Source organism: Leucopleurus acutus (assembly GCF_964270905.1).
Source record: "Leucopleurus acutus genome assembly, chromosome: 1".
In the NCBI taxonomy this organism is placed as follows: domain Eukaryota; kingdom Metazoa; phylum Chordata; class Mammalia; order Artiodactyla; family Delphinidae; genus Leucopleurus; species Leucopleurus acutus.
The window spans coordinates 74,464,461-74,484,181 of record NC_139142.1 but is presented as its reverse complement, the minus strand read 5'-3'; the positions used below and the strand labels follow the sequence as shown (position 1 = coordinate 74,484,181).

General features: G+C 50.6%; 1 protein-coding gene and 1 gene segment (V, D, J or C); one reads left to right on the top strand and one right to left on the bottom strand.

The window, feature by feature from the left end:
• Positions 1-19,721, bottom strand: part of DAD1 (defender against cell death 1) — a 55,339-nt gene that overhangs the window by 9,255 nt on the left and 26,363 nt on the right. The window lies entirely within an intron of this gene.
• Positions 3,515-12,429, top strand: LOC309968756 (T-cell receptor alpha chain constant-like). The segment is given in 5 exons: positions 3,515-3,571; positions 7,338-7,389; positions 9,599-9,853; positions 11,404-11,448; positions 12,323-12,429.

Below are 19,721 nucleotides of genomic sequence, written 5' to 3'. Positions count from 1 at the left end.
CCGTGAGATATCTGTTGCACATGACAGCATCCCAACCAGAATGCTGAGGCACCCTGGGGTGCTGGAGAGGGCGGTGGGGCAGGGACAGGTCTCCTCTGGCTACAAGAAGCCTCATCCCTTCCCTCAGTGGAAAGCATTGCTGGGAACCACCATATTATTAGCTACTATTTACTGAATGCCTGACATGTGCCAGTGACTACACTCTGTCCTTCAAAGAATTTCTCATTCAGTGCTCACATCCATCCTAATGCTAGGTAGCTGGTATTAGGCCTATTTTACAGATGAAGAAACAGAGGCTTGGGGCAAGTAGCTTGCCCAAGATCACAGCTAGGAATAACAGGGCTAGAATTTAACTCTAATCTATTTGACTCCAAGGCCTTACTGTTAACCATGCCACCACACCGCCACCACTGTCCCTCCTGCACTCTGTGAAGGAAGACCCCAGACCTCAAAGGCTACCTGTCTGGTCCTTGGTTTGCCTATCCTGAGCCTTCTTGCCATGGTGACCATGGCAGCTTTGGTCCAGGACTTAGCGTTTCTGAAGAGATGAGTAAAGTCATTGAATTGGGTTGGTAGGATGCAGGTATGGCAGGGAGGGAAGCAGAAACCTAGGGGGACTGATTATTGGGCATAAAGTGACACAGAGAGAAATTTATCATCAAAACGATGGAACAGGGCTTCCCTGGTGGCGCAGTGGTTGAGAGTCCGCCTGCCGATGCAGGGGACGTGGGTTCGCGCCCCGGTCCGGGAAGATCCCACATGCTGCGGAGCGGCTGGGCTCGTGAGCCATGGCCGCTGAGCCTGCGCGTCCGGAGCCTGTGCTCCGCAGCAGGGGAGACCACAACAGTGAGAGGCCCGCGTACCGCAAAAAAAAAAACATGGAACAGCCTGTTCAAAAGCTCCATTCCCAAGAGTGAAGGCTGTAAATGTGGGGCGGGAGGTGTGAAGCGCAGGCAGCCACCCTGGGTGGCAGAGGGCAGGTATTTGTACTGCATTGTACCAGGGTGTGGACACAAGCAGCAGAACACTCACTTTCGGGAGTGGAACAAGACTCCAAGTGCATCCAAGTAAGTGTCTGACCTTAGACTTCAGCCAAAGACACAGAAAGTCCCTACGCGGCTTTCTTAGATGTTGAGTCTGCACTTCCCGAGCTAATTTCTCATGATTCTTCATGAGGCTTGAATGTTTTGAAATCTGAATTCCCAGCCACTAGCTCAACAGCGGTTTATTTTCTAAAAGTAGTAATTGCCAATGGGGCCTGGCCTTTTCATCATTACAGAGGCAGACTCTTTTGCCATTTCTAGATTCCTTTGAGACAAAAGACCTTTATCAGAAATCATGACTGATTATGCCAAAAAAAATTATTTTTGTTACCACCTAGTTTTCACGGGCTGGGCCCGTGAGCCATGGCCGCTGAGCCTGCGCGTCCGGAGCCTGTGCTCCGCAACCGGAGAGGCCACAACAGTGAGAGGCCCATGTACCGCAAAAAACAAACAAACAAAAAAAAAACAATACTGGGTTTAGAAAATGGACCCATACAGAATTAAAAGATAAATGAAACAGTCCTAATAAAAGAAGGTAGAGGACAGGATTGCATTTAAAATGAATTAAAATAATTAGAGGGCTTTCAGTTAACAAATATTTACCAAGCAACTATTATATTCTAAGCACTATAGAAGGAGGGAGGAGGGGAGGGAGGGAAATGCAGAGTCCCCGCCATCCAGGATCTCCCAGTGGGTAAACATCCGTATAAAGAGACAGTTAAGCCCAGTGTCACCACACTGTAGTGGAAGTACACACAAGTTGCGATGGAATAGCAGAAAGGAAGGCATCCCCGACCTCCTATCCTAGTTGTCTGGTACTTTCATGCATTCTGCACTGCACCATAAGCTCTGTGAGGTCAAGACCCTCTCTCATTCATCCTTACACCTCCGCACTCCAGCACAATGCCTGACGCATTTCTAAGGCGTCACCTAAGAAATGATTGTTGAAAAAATGCCTCTAGCTGAGAGACTCAGGGGAGGCTTCAGTGGAGGGATAGTAACTGTTTAGAACATATTGGTTTAGACAGTAGCAAGTATTCTCCAACAGAGTTGTTAGATTTCAAAACTGGGAGATTACAGAATCCATCTGAACGTGCATGGATGGCCGAAAGCCCACTTCTCTGGGGAAAACTTCCTCCATATTTATCTGTTCATTTGTGCACTTCACCAAAGCCTCTTCCCTGCCCTGGGTCAGTTCAGGCTACATTTAGAAAGCCTGAAACCCATCATATTTCTAAAGAACCAGAATTCAGAGGCATAAGAACTACAATACCCTGAGAGGGAAGCAGCACAAATGGGGTTTAGCAGCAAAAAGGAGAGGTCTAATGATAAATACGTGAAGTCTATGTCCCTACTTGAGTCGCCACCCAGGAAACTTTTCTCCATTTGTTCTAAGGAAACTTTTCTCCTTTAGGACCAGAACTTTCTTTGAAGTACACAGCTCTAAGGTGTGTAGGAAGGTGTGTGGAAAGAAAACCAATAAATTCACATTTGGGAAAGGCTTTAAAGTTGCCGTTGTTCCCAGTAGGTAAACCCTGCAAAGTGTTGGGGCGATGTGGTCTTGCATAATGACTGCATACGTATCTGCCCTCGAGCCATTCCTGACAGTGGCAGGAAAATTTGCTACATATGAAGCTGTTTCATAATGATTAGAAAGAAATAATCAGCATTAATGAGGCCCCTAATTGTGTCCGTAGGAGTTGGTAGGAGAACAAACAGATTCAGAACACAGAAAGCTTAAGGATAAAATGAGGCTGAAATTTAGGATGCATTTTAAATTCTTTGAACTAGAAAAGGGACTTCCAGGGAATGTGTATCTAAACCTGTACATGTTCCGCAGAGGTTAAGGGGTGTTTTAAGAAAAAAAATTCTTGAATCGAGTAAGTTTAAGAAGCTCTAAATTTCTTTATTGTAAGACTTCTCAGAGCCTTTAAAATGCTACTGTGCACTGCTGGTCTTCAGGACTGAAATACGCTGTACAGCGTTTTCCAAACTTCTTTGAGCTTAGAATCTTTTTTGCAGAGAAACTTAGGACTAGAGTTCTGTGAATTTCTCACTGAGAAGGACTTGTCTAAACTACTCTCAAACTTTGGAGGTTTTTTTTGTCCCCATATGAATGTCAACCCTAATCTTAGAACCCTCCAGAGAAATAGATTCTCAGGCCCCATCCATAACCCACTCCTGATTCTCACAACCTTCAGAGTTAAGCAATCCTCCTTGTGCATTGTATGTGATATCCCTATGGCAATATTAGTCTCTCTCTCTCTGTCTCTCCCTTCAAAGACTAATAGAACTGCTTTCTAAAAGGAGAGCTTTCATAGGCCTCCCTTCCATGAATTAAGCCCTACCCAAGGTTTTCCGTCTATTGCCGGTGCTGTGAATTTTCCCTCAAGATTCATTTCCCGGTTAATCCCTGGCTCTTCTCCAGACCCTTCCAATTGTCCTCCTTCACTTCCAGTGTGGAACCCAGAATGGGCATCCACCCTCCAGGAAGGCCTGACCTGCTCAAGGCCGGCAAGGAGGGAAAGGTCTGTGTGATTATTACACAGAAAGCTGAGGAATTAGGACTCAGTGGGCCAGAATTTTTTCTTGTGCCGGAGAAAGGGGGATTTTGGAGGAGCCTGTAAAACAGGCACAGGAGACATTTCTGCCCCAGTGAAGCTGACCCTGCCAGGGGCTAGAGTTCTTGTAAAGCACCCTCCTCGTGTGTGTTGTCTGGTGGCTACAATAAGCTGACCTTTGGAGCGGGGACCAGGCTGACCGTACGCCCGTGTGAGTATGACGGTGCAAATGACCAGGGCAAAGTAACTGACAACTTGTCTATGAGAAAACCAGCAATGATTTATGGTAAACTCGAGGATATGGGAAACACTCGTTTCCATTTCTACAAACTCTTCTGGTATCTTAAAATGTTCCCATTTCTCATACTAAAGACAGAAGGGCCAAGGGCCAGTTGAGGAAATGAAAATCTGAGGAGAATAATTTACGGAAACATAAAAAGAGTTGCAGATATTCAGTGCTTTCAAGCAAAACAGATAATGTCAGCACCAGATGATCTGAAGATTCAGGAAATTAGCTAAGTGCTCTTGGGGAAAGAGATGAGTTCACGGCAAACACAAATTCTCTTTTATTGCAGCAGGTAGCTAAATCCCGTGGATGGACTAATGAGCATGGTGTGGGGATACCTGCTCACAGAATCTTCCTCTCTGGAGCTTAGTAGAGCACTGAACCACTCCCAGGGTAAAAGTGACCCAGACCCCTATCTGAATGGCAAATACAACAAGGCACGGAGGTAGGATGGTGTGAGGCTCATAGCACAGCTTGGGAGGCTGTCAGACCTGGGGGAAAGTCTGGCTCTACCATCTCTAGCTAATTAAGTCTCCACTTTCTCAATGGCAAAATGACAATACCCACATCATAACAAGACAATACTCAGCATACAGCAAGTAGTCAATAAATGGTAGCTTTACTAAATAATATTAATAATAATTATCATCATCATCAACAAGGCTTTGTTATTACTAAACCTTCATTATTGTAAAGGGAAAGGGGAATGACTTCCCTGGGAAATATGAAACCTAAGAAACAAAGACCCAGGGTGCCTTGTAGAATGGTGCCCTCCAAGTCTGGTGGGTGTTTTAGCAGGTTAACATCAGGAAGGTTATTGCAGAGACCTCACCCTCAGTGGGGATTCGGCAGTGGTAACAAGTTAAACTTTGGAGCAGGGACCAGACTAAGTGTCCAACCAAGTAAGTAATGCGGGGCAAGGGTGGACATTGACAACTAATTCTTCTTTGTCCAAGATGCTGAGTTGAGCCCAGGTATTATCTTCTGTAGGATCCCAAATGGATCTTTCCACCCATCCCAGAAAATCCTCTCATCCTGCGCTCAGTGCTCAGGAAATATCCTTGGGCCACAACCTGAAGAATCATGAGTTAGGTGATGGGCAAGGAGTCCTGGACCTTTCACGAGAGGATCCAGGATACTGCTGCCCTGAGCGGGGGGTTTTGCTCTACTGAATTCTTGGTTTAAGGAAACCACGACCTCCAACCGAGGGCACTACAGCAGGATGAGGCAGGAGGGGAAGGATTAAGAGACAAAGTCTCAACACAGAAGATCAGAAGGTATTACCTCAGAAGACTGTGACCCTCCGTCCCCTGTGAGAGACCAGTGTTTCTGCTACTGAAATAGGAGGTAGGGCCAGTGAGTTTCTGTAATGGTGTCACCTGCAGTGTGAATACCAGAGGAGTGACCGATAAACACACATTTGGGAAAGGAACGCAAGTGGCCGTAATATTTGGTGAGTCATTCTAGGTGGCACCATTTGCAACCCCATGGGCCAGTGTCACTAATCTTTTCCCCGGAGATATTAGTATTACTATGGTAAGGCTAACTGTGGGTGTTACCACTAATTGTCTTACAGAGGCCTCTGTGAACGGGAAAAGCCACACTATCGATCTTGAAAATCTGTGTTTCTCTAGGTCAAACGCATTAAAATTTTACTCTAGTCATTCAGTGGCTAATTTTAAATGCCTTCTATGTGGCCGTCAATCTATAAAATGTGAGACTGAGTATGAAGATATCTAAGATAGATGCCTGACCTGTCTCCAAATAGTATAAAAACTAGCCAAAGGGGCCAAACTATTGTAAATTTAGCAACCTGAAAAACATTTTAGTATCAACCAGCTGATGATGTCAACAGGCACAGTAGAGATACAGAGGAATGGAGTCCCAGCTGAAAAGTTGGCCTAGATGGAGAAGGTTTGAGGCAGTAGAAAGGATTCGTTGAGTCTGAAGGATAGAGTAAGATCTGTCTGGGCAAAGCAAGGACAGGAGGGGACTTCCAGGCATAAGGAACACCAAGAAAGAAGGCATGATCTTGGGAGTGAACAAGGCACATGATTTTGGCCAAGTAAACACATCTAATAATGAAGTTAGATGCAGAGAAAGCCAAAGATAACTTTATAAACAATGGAGAAAAGGAATACTAGAGGCTTCAAGAGAATACAGTATTGATCACAAAACTTGGTATATAGTAAATAATAATAGATCATATATAGTACTTTTATTATTTTTTAAAAAATATATATTTCTCTGAAATGGTAAACTGAATAAATACAAATTTGCTTCAAAGCCTTTAAAAAAAAAGAGAGAGAGAGAGAGAATACAGACAATTAGGGCCAGGACCAGCCACTAGGAAACTGGGAATCCAATTCAGAAATGCAGACCAGAGGTGAAGGTGAGAGGGGCCAGCTCTTTCCATGGACGGCTTGTGGCCTAGACCTCCCCCTTCTTGCTCAGTGGGCTGTAAGAGCCCATCCCTCAGAGAAGGGGAAACCTAGGCTCTCTGTAATGGAGACATTCAGAGCGGTATGGAGGTATTGCCTCCCAGATGCAATGTGGTAAGGAAACCAGAGTTTCCATTACTCCCGGTAAGTCTGCGCAGGCTCACTGCTTCCTGACGCTCGCCAGAGCCTCAGTGGAACTCAGACTCAGAGTCAGTGCTGCTAACTCACATTTTGGGTTCCTGGTGCCTAAATACCAAGAACAGATTTAGTGGCAAGGGAGCTTTCGATCACTGCTGTGCCCCTGGGGACCTAATGCGCTAGAGCCTTCGGACATGTGCTTCTGCCGTTAGTTCCGAATTTAAATGAGCAGTTAGGAACTAGAATAGGTGACTTCCACACTGAAAAATTGATCCAGTCTTGCTAAGGCTACCTTCTGAGATGTCACCAGTGGTAGGAGGCGTTTATCTTGCTAAGGTGAAACAGGATGTCTCTCCTCCCAGGGCTCTGGCAGATGGACCCCTAAAGCCCTCCAAATTAACAGTGACTCATTCTTTGTTTTCAGACAAAAAGGTCGCACTAGAGGTACATGGGGCGTAAAAGTAAAAGGGGGATTTAAAGAGTCAAGTTTAGGGATCAGTATCCAGCTTTTTTGACCAAAAGGTCTAATTAGCAGAAATTCTGCAAATCCGATAATCACTAGGCCGCTTGTTTATCCAACAATTATTTCTTGAGCCCCTAGTATATGGCAGAGACCAGGGACACAGCAGTAATCTAGGGACAGGCCTTTGCTGTCACAGAGCTTACATTCCAGGGAGCCAGTGTGAAGAGTGTGGTGTAGCTGTACTCATATAGGGCATATAAAGGACTTGAGAGAGGAAATTCAAGCTCTCCAGATCACGGCAGCCCCTCAATGTCATGCCAGGAAGTGTGGGCATCATCCTATAGGCAATAGGGAGGCTCTGAATTATTTTGAACAAAAAGTGACCCGATCAGCTCCACGTTTTAGACAAGTCGTTTGGATGATGAGCTCAAAGAAGAGATTGAAGTGTGGGGGGAGGGTGAGTAGGAGAGGAAATCAGGGGTAGGGAAGCCGGACAGGAGAAACCACAGCCAAACTGCACATAGGGAAGCCCAAAGGGTATCAACTGGTACGAACAAGACTTGGAAGAGGCTAAAAATCACCTCAGTTCTTCTGACTTCACTAACTGCTCTTTCATTTTGATCTCTCACCAGCAGAGTTGAGCTACAATGGGCCTGCCCCGGTATCACCCCTCACAGAACTCAAGTTGGCTCTAAGTCTCACCCTCAGCCCCTGGTGCCTTTCCTCATGGTCCGCAGCATTGCTCCCTCCAGACCAATGCTGTCCAATAGAACTTTCAATGACGATGGAAATATTCTGTCATTCCGCACTGTCCTATAGAGTAGGCATCACCCAAATGTAGCTACTGAGCTCTTAAAATGAAGGTTTATGGGTAACTGAATTGTTAATTTTACTTGATTTTGGTTAGTCTTAATTTCAATAGCCACAAGTAGCTAAAGACGATCACATTGGACAGTGCGGTCTAGACCTTCTCCAGCCTGACACCCCCCTGGCACTAGGACTTGAGTGAGAGTTTAACCAGGACTCAAAGTTGGGCATCTGGCCCCCACAGTAACCCCCTTCCCCCTTAAGGCCAACCTGTGTCTGGTGGCAGCTTAGCCTCTGCCTTCTTCTTGAGGCCACGTTCTCTCAGCACCTCCCCACCCTTCCATGTCCCCCTCCCCAGTCCCACCCATGACCCCCGCTGATGACTAACAAATCCGCTGGAGTGTGGTATTGGTTAATGGCTTCCCATCTCTCCCCTCCCAGGAAGAGATCTGCACCATAGATCCTTGACCCATAGTGATGTCAGCCCCACAGGTGGATGGGGATTAGAGGGGAGCAGGCAGAATCCTTTGAAGCCAGAGGTTTGGATGTTGCTCACATGTGACCATGGACCCACCCTTGCTCTGCTGCTCCAGGGACAGCCCCACCACAGACAGCTCTGCCTTGACTCGCCATCCCAAGGCCATGCCAAGGGCTGATGCCCCTGGTTTGGTGTCAAGCTGGATATCTGCATTGCCAAGGCCACCCTGGCTGGCTCAGCTAGTGGGGTGCATTAGGCATCACTGGTCTGCAAAACTTTGCATGCGTGGTGGGGAGCTGGGGCAGCAGAGAACCACAGGGGCAGGAAGCTGTTGTCCCAACCCTGCTGTAAACTCTCTGGGTGGCCCTAACGTGCTAATCCTCCGGGCAAAGCTCTGCTTCCTCCTCCAAGGGCAAGAGGTCTGAAAGAATAAACACTGAGGGTTGCATTAAAGACACAAAATCCTATGAAAATACTAAAGAGTCATTCTCAGCACACTAAAGAAGAGCCTCCAGCAACTCCTGCTTCCTGCGGGGTGAAGAGTAGAAACTGTGTATTACTCGGTAGCACATTATTATGGCAGTCTCCTGGTAGTATCAAGAGCTACAATTACTAGAATTATTTCAGTATTTCACAGTTTATTAAATATAATTCATATGGAGAAACTCTCATGGCTTCTCAGAATAGCCTGGTTAGGAAAGTGGATGAGGCAACATCCGCATTTGACAGATGAAATTCCTGACGCTCAAGGAGCTGGTGTGAATTGCTCAAGGCCTTGTATCTAGTAAATGGTAGAGCCAGGGCTTGGATGCAGACGTTCTGATGTAGCGTCTAAAACTTTTATCAGTGAGAGAAATCTCCTGGTGATGCGACCGATCTTCCAACTTCATGCCAGCCTATCGTAAAGCTCCCATTCCTGTCAATGCCCAACCTTAGTGGGGGAGACCACCCCAGATTCTAAGACGTATGGTTTGCTTTGCTGGATATCTTTTCTACGCTCGCTTTGTCCTGCCAGAATTATGTTGTCGCTTACTATTCCTACCGAGCTTTGAAGAAGTGCCCTTAAGCGGAAGAGTGGGCAGTAGCCCAGTAGCCCTGCATTTCTGCTTTCCTTGAACGGCAGGCAGGGCCTGGTAGAGAGCGTTCACTAAGAGCCTGGCTGGCCTCTTGGCCAGGACTCATGGTTTGTGCCTGTCCCTGAGTCCCGTCTGTTGCAAGCTGCTGGTGTCTACAATGTTCTTTCCCATCTAAAGCCTGACAAATGTGACCTGTCAGCCCTACAGAGCCCCATTCTTGCCCATCACTGGCATCTGGACTCAGGCCTGGGTTGGGGCAAGGAGGGAAATGAACATCTCCTAACCCGTGTCTTTTGGGTCCACAGATATCCAGAACCCCGACCCTGCCGTGTACCTGCTGAGAAGCCCCAAATCCAGCAACACCTCCGTCTGCTTATACACCGATTTTGAATCTCAAGCCAATGTGTCACAAGTCACGAGGCCCGTGGTGTTCAGCTCAGACAGCACCGTGCTAGACATGGGAGCCTTGGGTTCCAAGAGCAACGGGGTCGTGGCTTGGAGCAGCAGGACCGATTTGGGATGCGGAGACACCTTCAACGAGACCTTCTACTCCAGCTCAGGTGAGTGCAGCCTTGGTGCCGGTCTAAGCTGAGTCTCCTCCTTCGAGAGGCCTGCTTGTGCTCGGGGCTCGGGTCCTTGGTATCTAAAAGCTGCTCTGATTGCTGGTCTCAGCCTCATCAATTGTCGGCAAAGCCCCCTCCCCTCTCTTCACTGAGCACCAGTGAATCCCATGCCGGCAGGCCACAGAACGTCCTGGGCAAAGAGCAGAGGGGGAGAGGCGAGGGGCACACTGGCCCTGAGGCTCACCCACTCTGAGTCCCCACCCCCCTGGCTCCGCTCAGCCCCTTACTGCTCCTCCAGGCCCCGCCCTGATGCACTTCTCCAAGATCCCTCCCCTTATTTCTCCCTCTCTGCCAAAGGTCTCTCCCAGCTCCTAACCTCACTCATTCATTCACTCATTCACTCAGCGATCACTGATTGTGCATTACAACATGCCAGCTACTGCCGTGGAGGAGCAAACACATCAGATGATGGGTGTGCCCCGAGCAAGCCCCATTCCCGTTGGGGGAGACCAACCATCAGCAAGTGGAAATCTAAAGAACTCCAGATTGTAATACGTGCTTTAACTTGGAGTTGGGGAAACAGCCACCTTAGGGACGAAAGTCACAGAAGGGCTCTCTGGGGAAATGCTATCTGAGCTGAGATTTCAAGGCTAAGAAGGTACCAGCCATGCCAAGGGCAGAGAAAGGACCCTATAGAGGCCTGAGCCAGGAGCTCAGTGAGAAAGGAGAAGGGCAGGAGGAAATGAGATGGAAGAGGTAGGCAAGGGCCACATCACGGGGCCTCACCCGTCATGAGAGGGAGACACTGTTCTAGGTACAATGAGAAGCTTTTGATTGGCTATAAACAGGGGAATGACATCCAATTTACTTTTTTAAAAAATCACTCTGACCACTGAGTGGAAAATGGATTGTAGGAGCCAAGAGTAGAAGCAGAAAAGAAGCCCTTGCAGCAGAGAGATGATGGAGGCCAGGACGGGCTTGTGGCAGGGGAGTTAAATGCCCATGCCCAACACTATTTGGGATCCAAAGGTAGAACCATGCAGGGATGAGAAGGAAAAGAGGGCATCAAGGAAGGTGGCTGGATTTTATTTCTGAGCAGCTGTGTCAATGGTAATGCTGTTTACTGAGTCAGAGGAAACAAACAAACAAATTTGGGATGCAGGGGTCAAAACTTTGTGGAACACATGAAAGCATCTATACCCCTCATGGCACTTGTCACTGTGTCTGTCTTACTTCCTCTATCAGACTCCAGACTGGAACTCGCCCAAGGGCAGGGTCTAACAGCTCCTTAGGGCCTTGTGTCATGTAACATGCGTTTAGCACAACCAGTGTTCATTAAGTGAATAAAGTGGTGCCCAGAAGCCAGGGTGTTGGCCCTTCAGGGGTCAGTGGCTCATCCCAGCAGGTGCCCATATGGGACAGGTTCTCTCAGATCTCTGCACAAGGAAGAATGGAGAGGCTGGAGACATTCAGCAGCCCAGCTTCTGGGGTGGGAGAGTCAGCACGCTCGGGACTCTAAGAAAAATGTCTTTGTTTGTTCCTTTTAGGAATTCCCTGTGATGCCAAGATAGCAGAGAAAAGCTTTGAAACAGGTAAGGGAGGGGTCTATCCTGGCTTCACACAGGTTTGTGGAGGCGATGAACCCACAATTACTGGGATGGGATAGAGGTGACGAGAAGGAATGTGTGGATCTAGGAACGAAGTTCTGAGAAATAAGAACGGCAGTCCGAGCCCTTGTTAGAGCTGCCTGGGGACATTCTTAAATCCCTAGATTCCTCTCACCATCTCTAATTTTCTTTTCCACTCTATGTACTTTGAGGATGAGTCTAGTTTTGCTAGACCAGTGACTCACTCCTAGGCCTCTGTATTCCTTTCAATAGCTCCACTGTCAGCACAGCTCAAGAGAGCTTCTGGGCGGCCCAGGTGTGAAATCTCTGACCAGCTTTTGTGTAGCCCTAGACTAACCAGGTCACCGTGAAGACATTTTCCCTCCATAGCCAGGGGGTTTTGCCTTCTTTCGAGAAGAGCAGCAGAACTCTTGTAGGCCGTGACCTTGTCTCTCACAGATCCTCACCCCTCCTCACCACCCACCCTGGGCCCATATTCATTGCCATTTGAGCCATTTGTACTGAGTCATCCGTCTTGTGGTTCAGCCGCTAGATTCTCACTAAGGGGCCCAGACCCAGGGGGCTGCGTGTGATAAGTTCTGAGCACCCACCATCCCCATCCACGGCGGGGCTCAGAAATAAAACAAAGAGTAAATGCAGTCAGTGTTTCCCTTCGGAAATGAAATGCTGTTGACCCTGGAAGGATGTACAAATATGTGTATGAGGGGATGTGCACCAAAGCTCAAAGGGAGAGGCAGATCCAGGGGCCGAAGCGCGCCCCACTCCCCACCCTGCTTTCGGTGTCACGGGGGCTGTGGAGGCCTGTGCCCATGGCCGCTGTGGCCCCTTGGTTTTGCAGATATGAGCCTAAACTTCCAAAACTTGTCAGTGATCGGCTTCCGCGTTCTCCTCCTGAAAGTGGTCGGGTACAACCTGCTCATGACGCTGCGGCTGTGGTCCAGCTGAGGTGAGCCGGCATCTCAGCCGGGCGGTGGGGTCTGGGGGTCTGGGGGTGGGTCCCCAAAGCTAACCTCCCCCAGGCTCTTGCTTTTAGGTCCTAAGTCTGGGCCCACCAGACTCCTCCTTTTTCTTTCCTGTTAGGAGTTCTCCTTGTTAATAGCAATGGCCCAAAACACTTGATAAACATGGTACCCTCCTCAGGTGACATTAGTCACCTCGCTTGAGCCATGTCTCCCCTACAAAGTATGAGGAACAGTTGTTATTCTCCTCATTTTGGAAATGAAGAAACTGAGGCCAAGTAATATCAAGGGCCACACAGCTAATGAGGGAAACTTAGGGGAAACTTAGGACCCAGACTCATTCATACCCACACCTTCTATCATATCCCTTTCACTGCAAATCCTAAAAGGGCGGCCCCCAATTCCTTTCCTCGGGCCCTCTGACCCCAATATGGTGAGACGGTATTGTATTCATTATCCACCCTAATCCTGGCTAGAGTCTCCAGACCCTTCGCCCCCAGTACCCCACGTCATCCCACTGACAAGAGCATCCCATCAAAAAGAACCCGGAGGGCTTCCCTGCTGGCACAGTGGTTAAGAATCCGCCTGCCGATGCAGGGGACACGGGTTCAAGCCGTGGTCCAGGAAGATCCCACATGCCGCGGAGCAACTAAGCCCGTGCGCCACAACTACTGAGGCCGCGTGCCACAACTACTGAAGCCGGGACCCATTTGCTCCTAGAACTCTACAAACAGAGGCATCCCCATCACATCCCTAACTGTCCTGCATCTCCTCAGTATGCAGCCTGACTTCTGTTCTTTCTCCTCCCAGGTCTCCAAGAACGTGAGAGCCCCGTGCTCCCTCTCCCCTTGTTCCTTGTCGCCCCTCCTCTCCCTCTTCAAGCAGAGAGGTGCACTCTCTGCCCCCGTGGACAAGAAGGCTCCCTCCACCTCTCTGGCCCCACTGGCAATACCACCAACTGGGTCCTACCAGATATTCGTGATCAAGACGCTGAAGAGCTGCCCAGCACTGCTGCCACCCCCTCTGCTCCCTCACTGCTGCCTGTTACTGCCTGGCATTCTCAGCAAAGACGGAGGCCGCTGCAGCCTCTCCTGGCTGTGGGGAAACTCCCTGCCCGCCCCACCCCTCCCCGAGACTGCCTCTGATGTCCCACTGAAGGATGGATCCCAGTGCGTTCTCTTGGGCTCTAGCTCCTGGAGATGTTGTGTGCTGTTTATATTTTTTACACAGTGTTCATAAAGAAATACATATGACCCTTTTCCCCAAGATGTGGGGGAGATTCTCTCATGATCTAGGCCCTGCTCTGCTTGTGTATCTGAGCCACGTTGTCGATTCTGCTGCCATGGCTTCATTAAAAGCAATGTGGAAGAGCAGAGGCTGTGCTCCTGTTTGATTGGATTTGGTCAGGATCGTCTTCGGCCTGCTGTGGATCACTAGCTGGGCAGAAAGAAACCAAGGCGTTTGTCCATGATGACGTTCAGGGAGCCTGACTCAACAAGCTCCTTCAGTCCACCTCTTCATGGAAAAAACTCTAAAAAATTCCACTTAGAAGGCTGTACTGGGGGCCAGGTGAACCCGCTGAAAAGCTCGGGTCCCTGCTCTTCCACGGGGCCACCCGTAGCAGGAGGCCCATGTACATGGGTGGTAATGACCTGGAGTTGAAATTTGGCAGACAGGGACCATACAGCAAGTGTCCCCAAAAGGCCACCCACTGTCTCCTGCCCTGAAGCAACATTTCCTTTGCCTTTCCTTTCAGACTGGATTCCCGTTGAAACAGTGCATTGACCTACAAATTCATGGCTGGGAACCACCTCACCATTCCACTGCCTGGGTCCCAACCCAAGGCCCAGCCCGTTGGAGTGCCCAGTCTAGGAGTGGGGGAAGCGGGTAGAAGATTTTGACCCTAGCCACACTTTCTACTCCCACCACCCTGGATGTGAGAATGAGCAAAGCAGAGATGAGCTCTCTCCCCGCAAGCCCAGGGACTCAGCCAAGGAGAGTAGACGTCTCAAGCCCTCACCTAGAGCACAGGTGATGGGATCCCCTGGGGCCCCTGGGGTTCTCCTGAGCCTCCTGCTGCCTGAGCATCTTTCCTGGGGTCACGGACGCTGATGGGAACACCCCTCAGAGACCACTCAGCCATCCACTTCACAATTACCACGATCAAGACCGAAGTCCAGTGCTTAACCATTCCCAGGGCAGTAGGGGAGGCGGGGTGGAGGGTCCCATCCTCAAATACCTGTACAGTTCACCTGTGTGTCTCTGACCACACAGCCAGAAACATGCAAATCCTTCCAGCTACAATTCAGGCCTGCTTCTTATCACAGGGATGGAGCCACCAGCTCGACAGGCATCCTAGGCATGTCCCTCCCCTCTGTGAGCTCCAGGGCCACCACATGTAAAACCTATAAAACCTACGTCACATAGGACTGGAGGCTGCCCCAACTCCCTGCATCTCTGATTCTCTGGCTTCTATAGAAATAAAAACCATGTCCATCTCTGGAGCCCTCCCGAGGGTAGTCACAGGAACCCCAGTTCTCTCTGAGCGGCCTCGTGTGCAGCCTAAATACAAGTGCCTTTAAAGATCACTAAAGCGAAAGGTCTCAGAGGAAATCCCATCATAGCAGGTCACTCTCACACACAGGAGGACAGGCACCACCTGTGGGGAACTCAAAACTGCCTCCTCCTCAGTCTAACACAGTGCTAGAGATTCCACCCCTGGGAATTTCTTTTAATTAAAGCATTCGCTTCCCCATATTAAATGAAAATGCCCCTGTGGGGGTGGGGGGCTTCCTTTATCAACTGTGAAAAACTCCCAGGCAAATTAGTCTGTCTTTTTGTTCCTCCTCCTAAAATAGTAATTCACTTTGGTCTGTACACAAAAGATCCAGGCAAGGGATGTGTAGGTATCTGGGGAGACAGGTCTGCCCCTGAGCGTTGGCTGCAAAGATGCTGAGGATAAAGGGGACATGGGGCTTAGGGCAGGGGACAAGAGCAGGGACCCTGGAAGGCAGTGAAGGGGCCAAAGAAAGGCCCCTCCAAGAACCTCACAGGAGGCCCGGGCTGAAGGAGGCCAAGGGAGCACGTGGGGTCGCACCAGCCCAGGGCCCTCAGGTGGCAGAGCCCCTTGGTCACTGGACCCCTAAAGCTATCCGAGGACCTATGAGGGGGTGTGGCAGCAGCAGCTAGGGATCCTCCCAGACCCACGGAGGGAGCAAGGCCTGCTCCTTCCAGGCCCAGCCCAAGCTGAGGGTGACAAGGTCTCAGTCAGGTAAGAAGCCATCTGGAAAGCAGGGTCAGCACCACCCCTGAGCAGTTTCCATCTCAAACCAGGGGCTCCTCAATCCCAGCAAGAACTTTCTCTCAAGTCTGAGGCTGTTAAGCCTAAAGCCAACTGGGGCCAAGCCAGAGGGCAGAGCAGGAGAAGCAGGTGTGTGAGGGTGGTGCAGAGTCCACTCACCTGCGTCCACTCTGTTCTCATGTCTGGCCCAGGCCCCACCGGGGGTATCAGAGGGGATTAAAGTGGCCTTTGTGAGGGGGCCTGGGGAAGGGTGCCTACGCCCACCGGGAGGGTTAGCGCTGGGCTGAGGGCCACTGTAGCAGATCCCTCGGTGCAGTAAGGGACCCGGCATTGTTCAGCGTGTAGGGAAGAGGCTGCTGAGGAAACCTGGATACGTGGTCATCAAGTCCCTGAGACTTGCCCAGCCCTGAAGAACCCTAGTCCCCATGAGCAGGGGCCAGCCTCAAGGAGGGAAGGCCATGCCATCCCAGGGGGGAGTGTGTCACCAAGGCTAGCTGTAGAACACATTTCTCTGGACAGATGCCCTACTGCTCCAAAAGGCTTTAAGCACAGGCCAACCCTGGAGGCAGAAGAATGGACCAAATGACTTCTCATGACCCCAGGCCTAAGATTCTAGAACACTCTCTGACACTTCACCCAGAGACCTTCCTTCTGAACACAACTGAAATCACAGTCCAGTCAAGAGAAGAGCAGGCTAAGCCAGTATGTGCTTCAGGAACACTTGGGTGGGGTCTTCAGCTCCACCAGAGCGACGCCTCTGCCCTGACCCACCACTGGAGAGGCAGCCATCTGAGCCTCAAAGGATTGTTTATCCTCTTGGTTTGCCATAGAATCCAACTTCCCCGGGGTCACACGTAAAGCCTTTAACAGATATCACCTTAGTTATCAGGTAACATCTCAGCAAAAAAATCCATTCAACTATGTGCTCCTTGGGACGGAAAGTGTATCTTGTTCATCCGTGTGTCTGCGACAACTCGCACAGTGCCTGGCACACAACCAATGCTTAATATACACTTAAGCAGCAAGTGAACAAATAAATGATTAGTACCATCAGGCACTGGGGAAGGAGCCAAGTTGTATATGTGTGTAGGGGTGTGGGGGGAGCATAAGAAAAAAGAAAGTGGGGATTAATAGACGAGGTGGCCGGGTGAGCCACTATTTCACAATTTAGCCAAGAGCTAAGAGTAACCAACCTGTCAAGAACTATCAGGAAGGGGCTTCCCTGGTGGCACAGTGGTTAAGAATCCGCCTGCCAATGCAGGCGACACGGGTTCGAGCCCTGGTCCGGAAAGATCCCTCATGCCGCGGAGCAACTAAGCCTGTGCACCACAACTACTGAGCCTGCGCTCTAGAGCCCACGAGCCACAACTACTGAGCCAGCGAGCCACAACTACTGAAGCCCGCGTGCCTAGAGCCCATGCTCCACAAACAAGAGAAGTCACTGCAATGAGAAGCCCCCGCACCGCAACGAAGAGTAGGTGTGCAGCAAGGAAGACCCAACGCAGCCAAAACTAACTAAATAAAATAAATTTAGAAAATAAAATAACTACCAGGAAAAGCAAAACCTGAGTGATGGTCCCTTGGCCAGTGCAGCCCCAGGCGGGCACTCACCCAACAGAGCCTAGAGGATGGTTACTCTGGGAAAGCACACAGGGCTTCCAGGCGTCAGCCCTCCAGTCACTGAGGCACCATACCAAGGTCCAGGGCTGAAGGCCACATTACCACCCACCTCACTTCCTCCAGTGTCCTATCTTAAAACTCCTTCTCCAATCTACCTCCGGGAGCAATGTGTGGGGAAAAAAATCTTCTGACTGATGGGTGGGTCTGGGGAAGGGGAGCAAGCCGTGTGCAGACCCAGTGCCGTCACTCTAAGTACACTGATGAGCCAGGAGACTGCGGCGGCCAGTGCCCTGCCTCTGTGTAAGGCCACCTGCGATTCAGGCATAGTTTAACCCAGACACACACATGCGTAAGGTTTCCTCTATCACACGGAGAGCTATATTTTGAAATTAATAAGCAGGTCAGACATTGAGTCTGTAGCCAGAAGTAGGACAGGAAGTGGAAAAAAGTCTACCACTTCCGTGCAGATGTTCTGGGGGCTTGGGGCGGCCCCTCCCATTTCCATGACGTCATGGCTGCCGCGAGGGGCAAATGGGGGCACCGTTTGAAGCTCTCCCGCAGAAGCCACATCCTCTGGAAAAAGGAGTTTAAAATTCTGAGTTACAGATAGCATCACCCTAGGCCACGTGCCGCCGGGGCCCGGAGGGCTGGGCCGTTACACCACCACGACCGCAGGTGCGACAGGAAGGCAGTGGGCGAGCTGGGAGGGGCTGGCGGGGCCCTGGCAACGGCACCCACGCCCACAGCAGGCCGGGGAGGTGCTGCACACCCCACTGTGAGAAGCAGCCCCGCCCCGCCTCTCCCACCCCCCACCAACCCAGCCCTAAGATCAAAGCTTGATCGCACCCGATCACACCCTTTCTTAATACGGGACAGGCCCTCTAGGCTATGGCCCTCTAGGCTATGTCCGGCCCACCGTCCCGGGAGGAGTGGGGTCGCATCCGCTCCCCTACACACAGCTGGGGCTGGTTCTCCGAGGAAGGCCCCCGCTCCAGGTCAGCGCTGAAGTGGAGGGTGATGGCCGTGATGGACATCTGCCTCCCAGAGGCCAAGGAGACCAGGATTTAGGAGGCCAGGAGATGGGGAGCCGCAGAAGGAGAACCAGAACCTGAGACCCGAAGAACGGCGGTGCTTGGACGTCCTGCTCTGTGGTAGTGTCCCTGGCCACCCACCTGGGGGCAGCAGTACTCCACCAAAGAGGCCTCTTCTCCTTTTCTGCTTATTCTAAGGAAGGAAAGCCCCCAGTGCTTAGGAAAACCACTTTTCAGAGGAAAATAAAAGGACAGAAGACTTCACTCCAGGATCCGAGCCCCTGCCCTTTGCCCATCACTGCGTCGGGCTCCGGCCCCCATGATCCTGTCACATCCCTTGGAGGAGAGAGGGTTTAGGGTCTGGCCGGGCAGACAGCAGGGGGCACTACCTGCCCAGGATCACCAGGCTCCCTCATCCACAGCACTAGAAAGGAGTCCCCCGGGAGGGGCTGGGGGAGCCCCCGGGATACTGGAGAGCCCTCTGGATTCCTCAGCAGGGAGCCTGGGCTGGCGGCCGGGATCCACCACTCTAACCGCCCACAGCCTCAGTTTCCCAGTGGGGTCAGTGCTCTCTCACAGGGCAGTTTAAGAACCAAGGCACCTCTCACAGTGCATACCTGCCAAGTGCCAGACACAGGCCAGGCCCTGGGGATTCAGCCTCTGTACAAAATACACGACTCCGCACAGATGAAGCTCAAGAACAGGCAAAACTAATCACCAGCGATGGCAATGGGAGCAGTGGACGACTCTGGGGTAGAAGGACTCCCTGGAAAGGGGCACGATGGAAGCTTCCGGGTGGTGGAGATGTTCTGCCTCTTGATTTGGGCACACAGGTGTATACACATGTCAAAATGACTCCAACTGTCTCAATAAAGTACTGTTCCCATTAACACACACACACACAGTTTCAGCTTAGTAAGCTGAAATGCAAATATAAGGGAACGCCCAGAAAGGTGAAGAGGTCCTGCGAGTTGAGCTGGATCAAACTGGACCACCACGCTGAGATGAAAGTGGGGCTGCTTCTTCGCTAGGCCAGTGCCCAGGTGAGCCTAGGCCTCCCAGCCCCACCAGTGGATGGCCACTTCTCCCCTCATTATATGGGCCCAGGAGCTTCTAGTTACACCATCATGTGCATTTTCTTGCTCCCTCCAAGGCTTCCAGCTTCCGGGAGAGCTTGATGGAAGGGAAATTGCAGAACTGGGAGGCACTGGCAAGGCTGTAGCCAATTTTCTGACAAAAGCCAACACTCCTGGCCCCAGAGCACCCCAGGCGGCCCAGACTCCTCTCATTGCAACATCACCGAACACTCCCACTTCTTATCGCCCC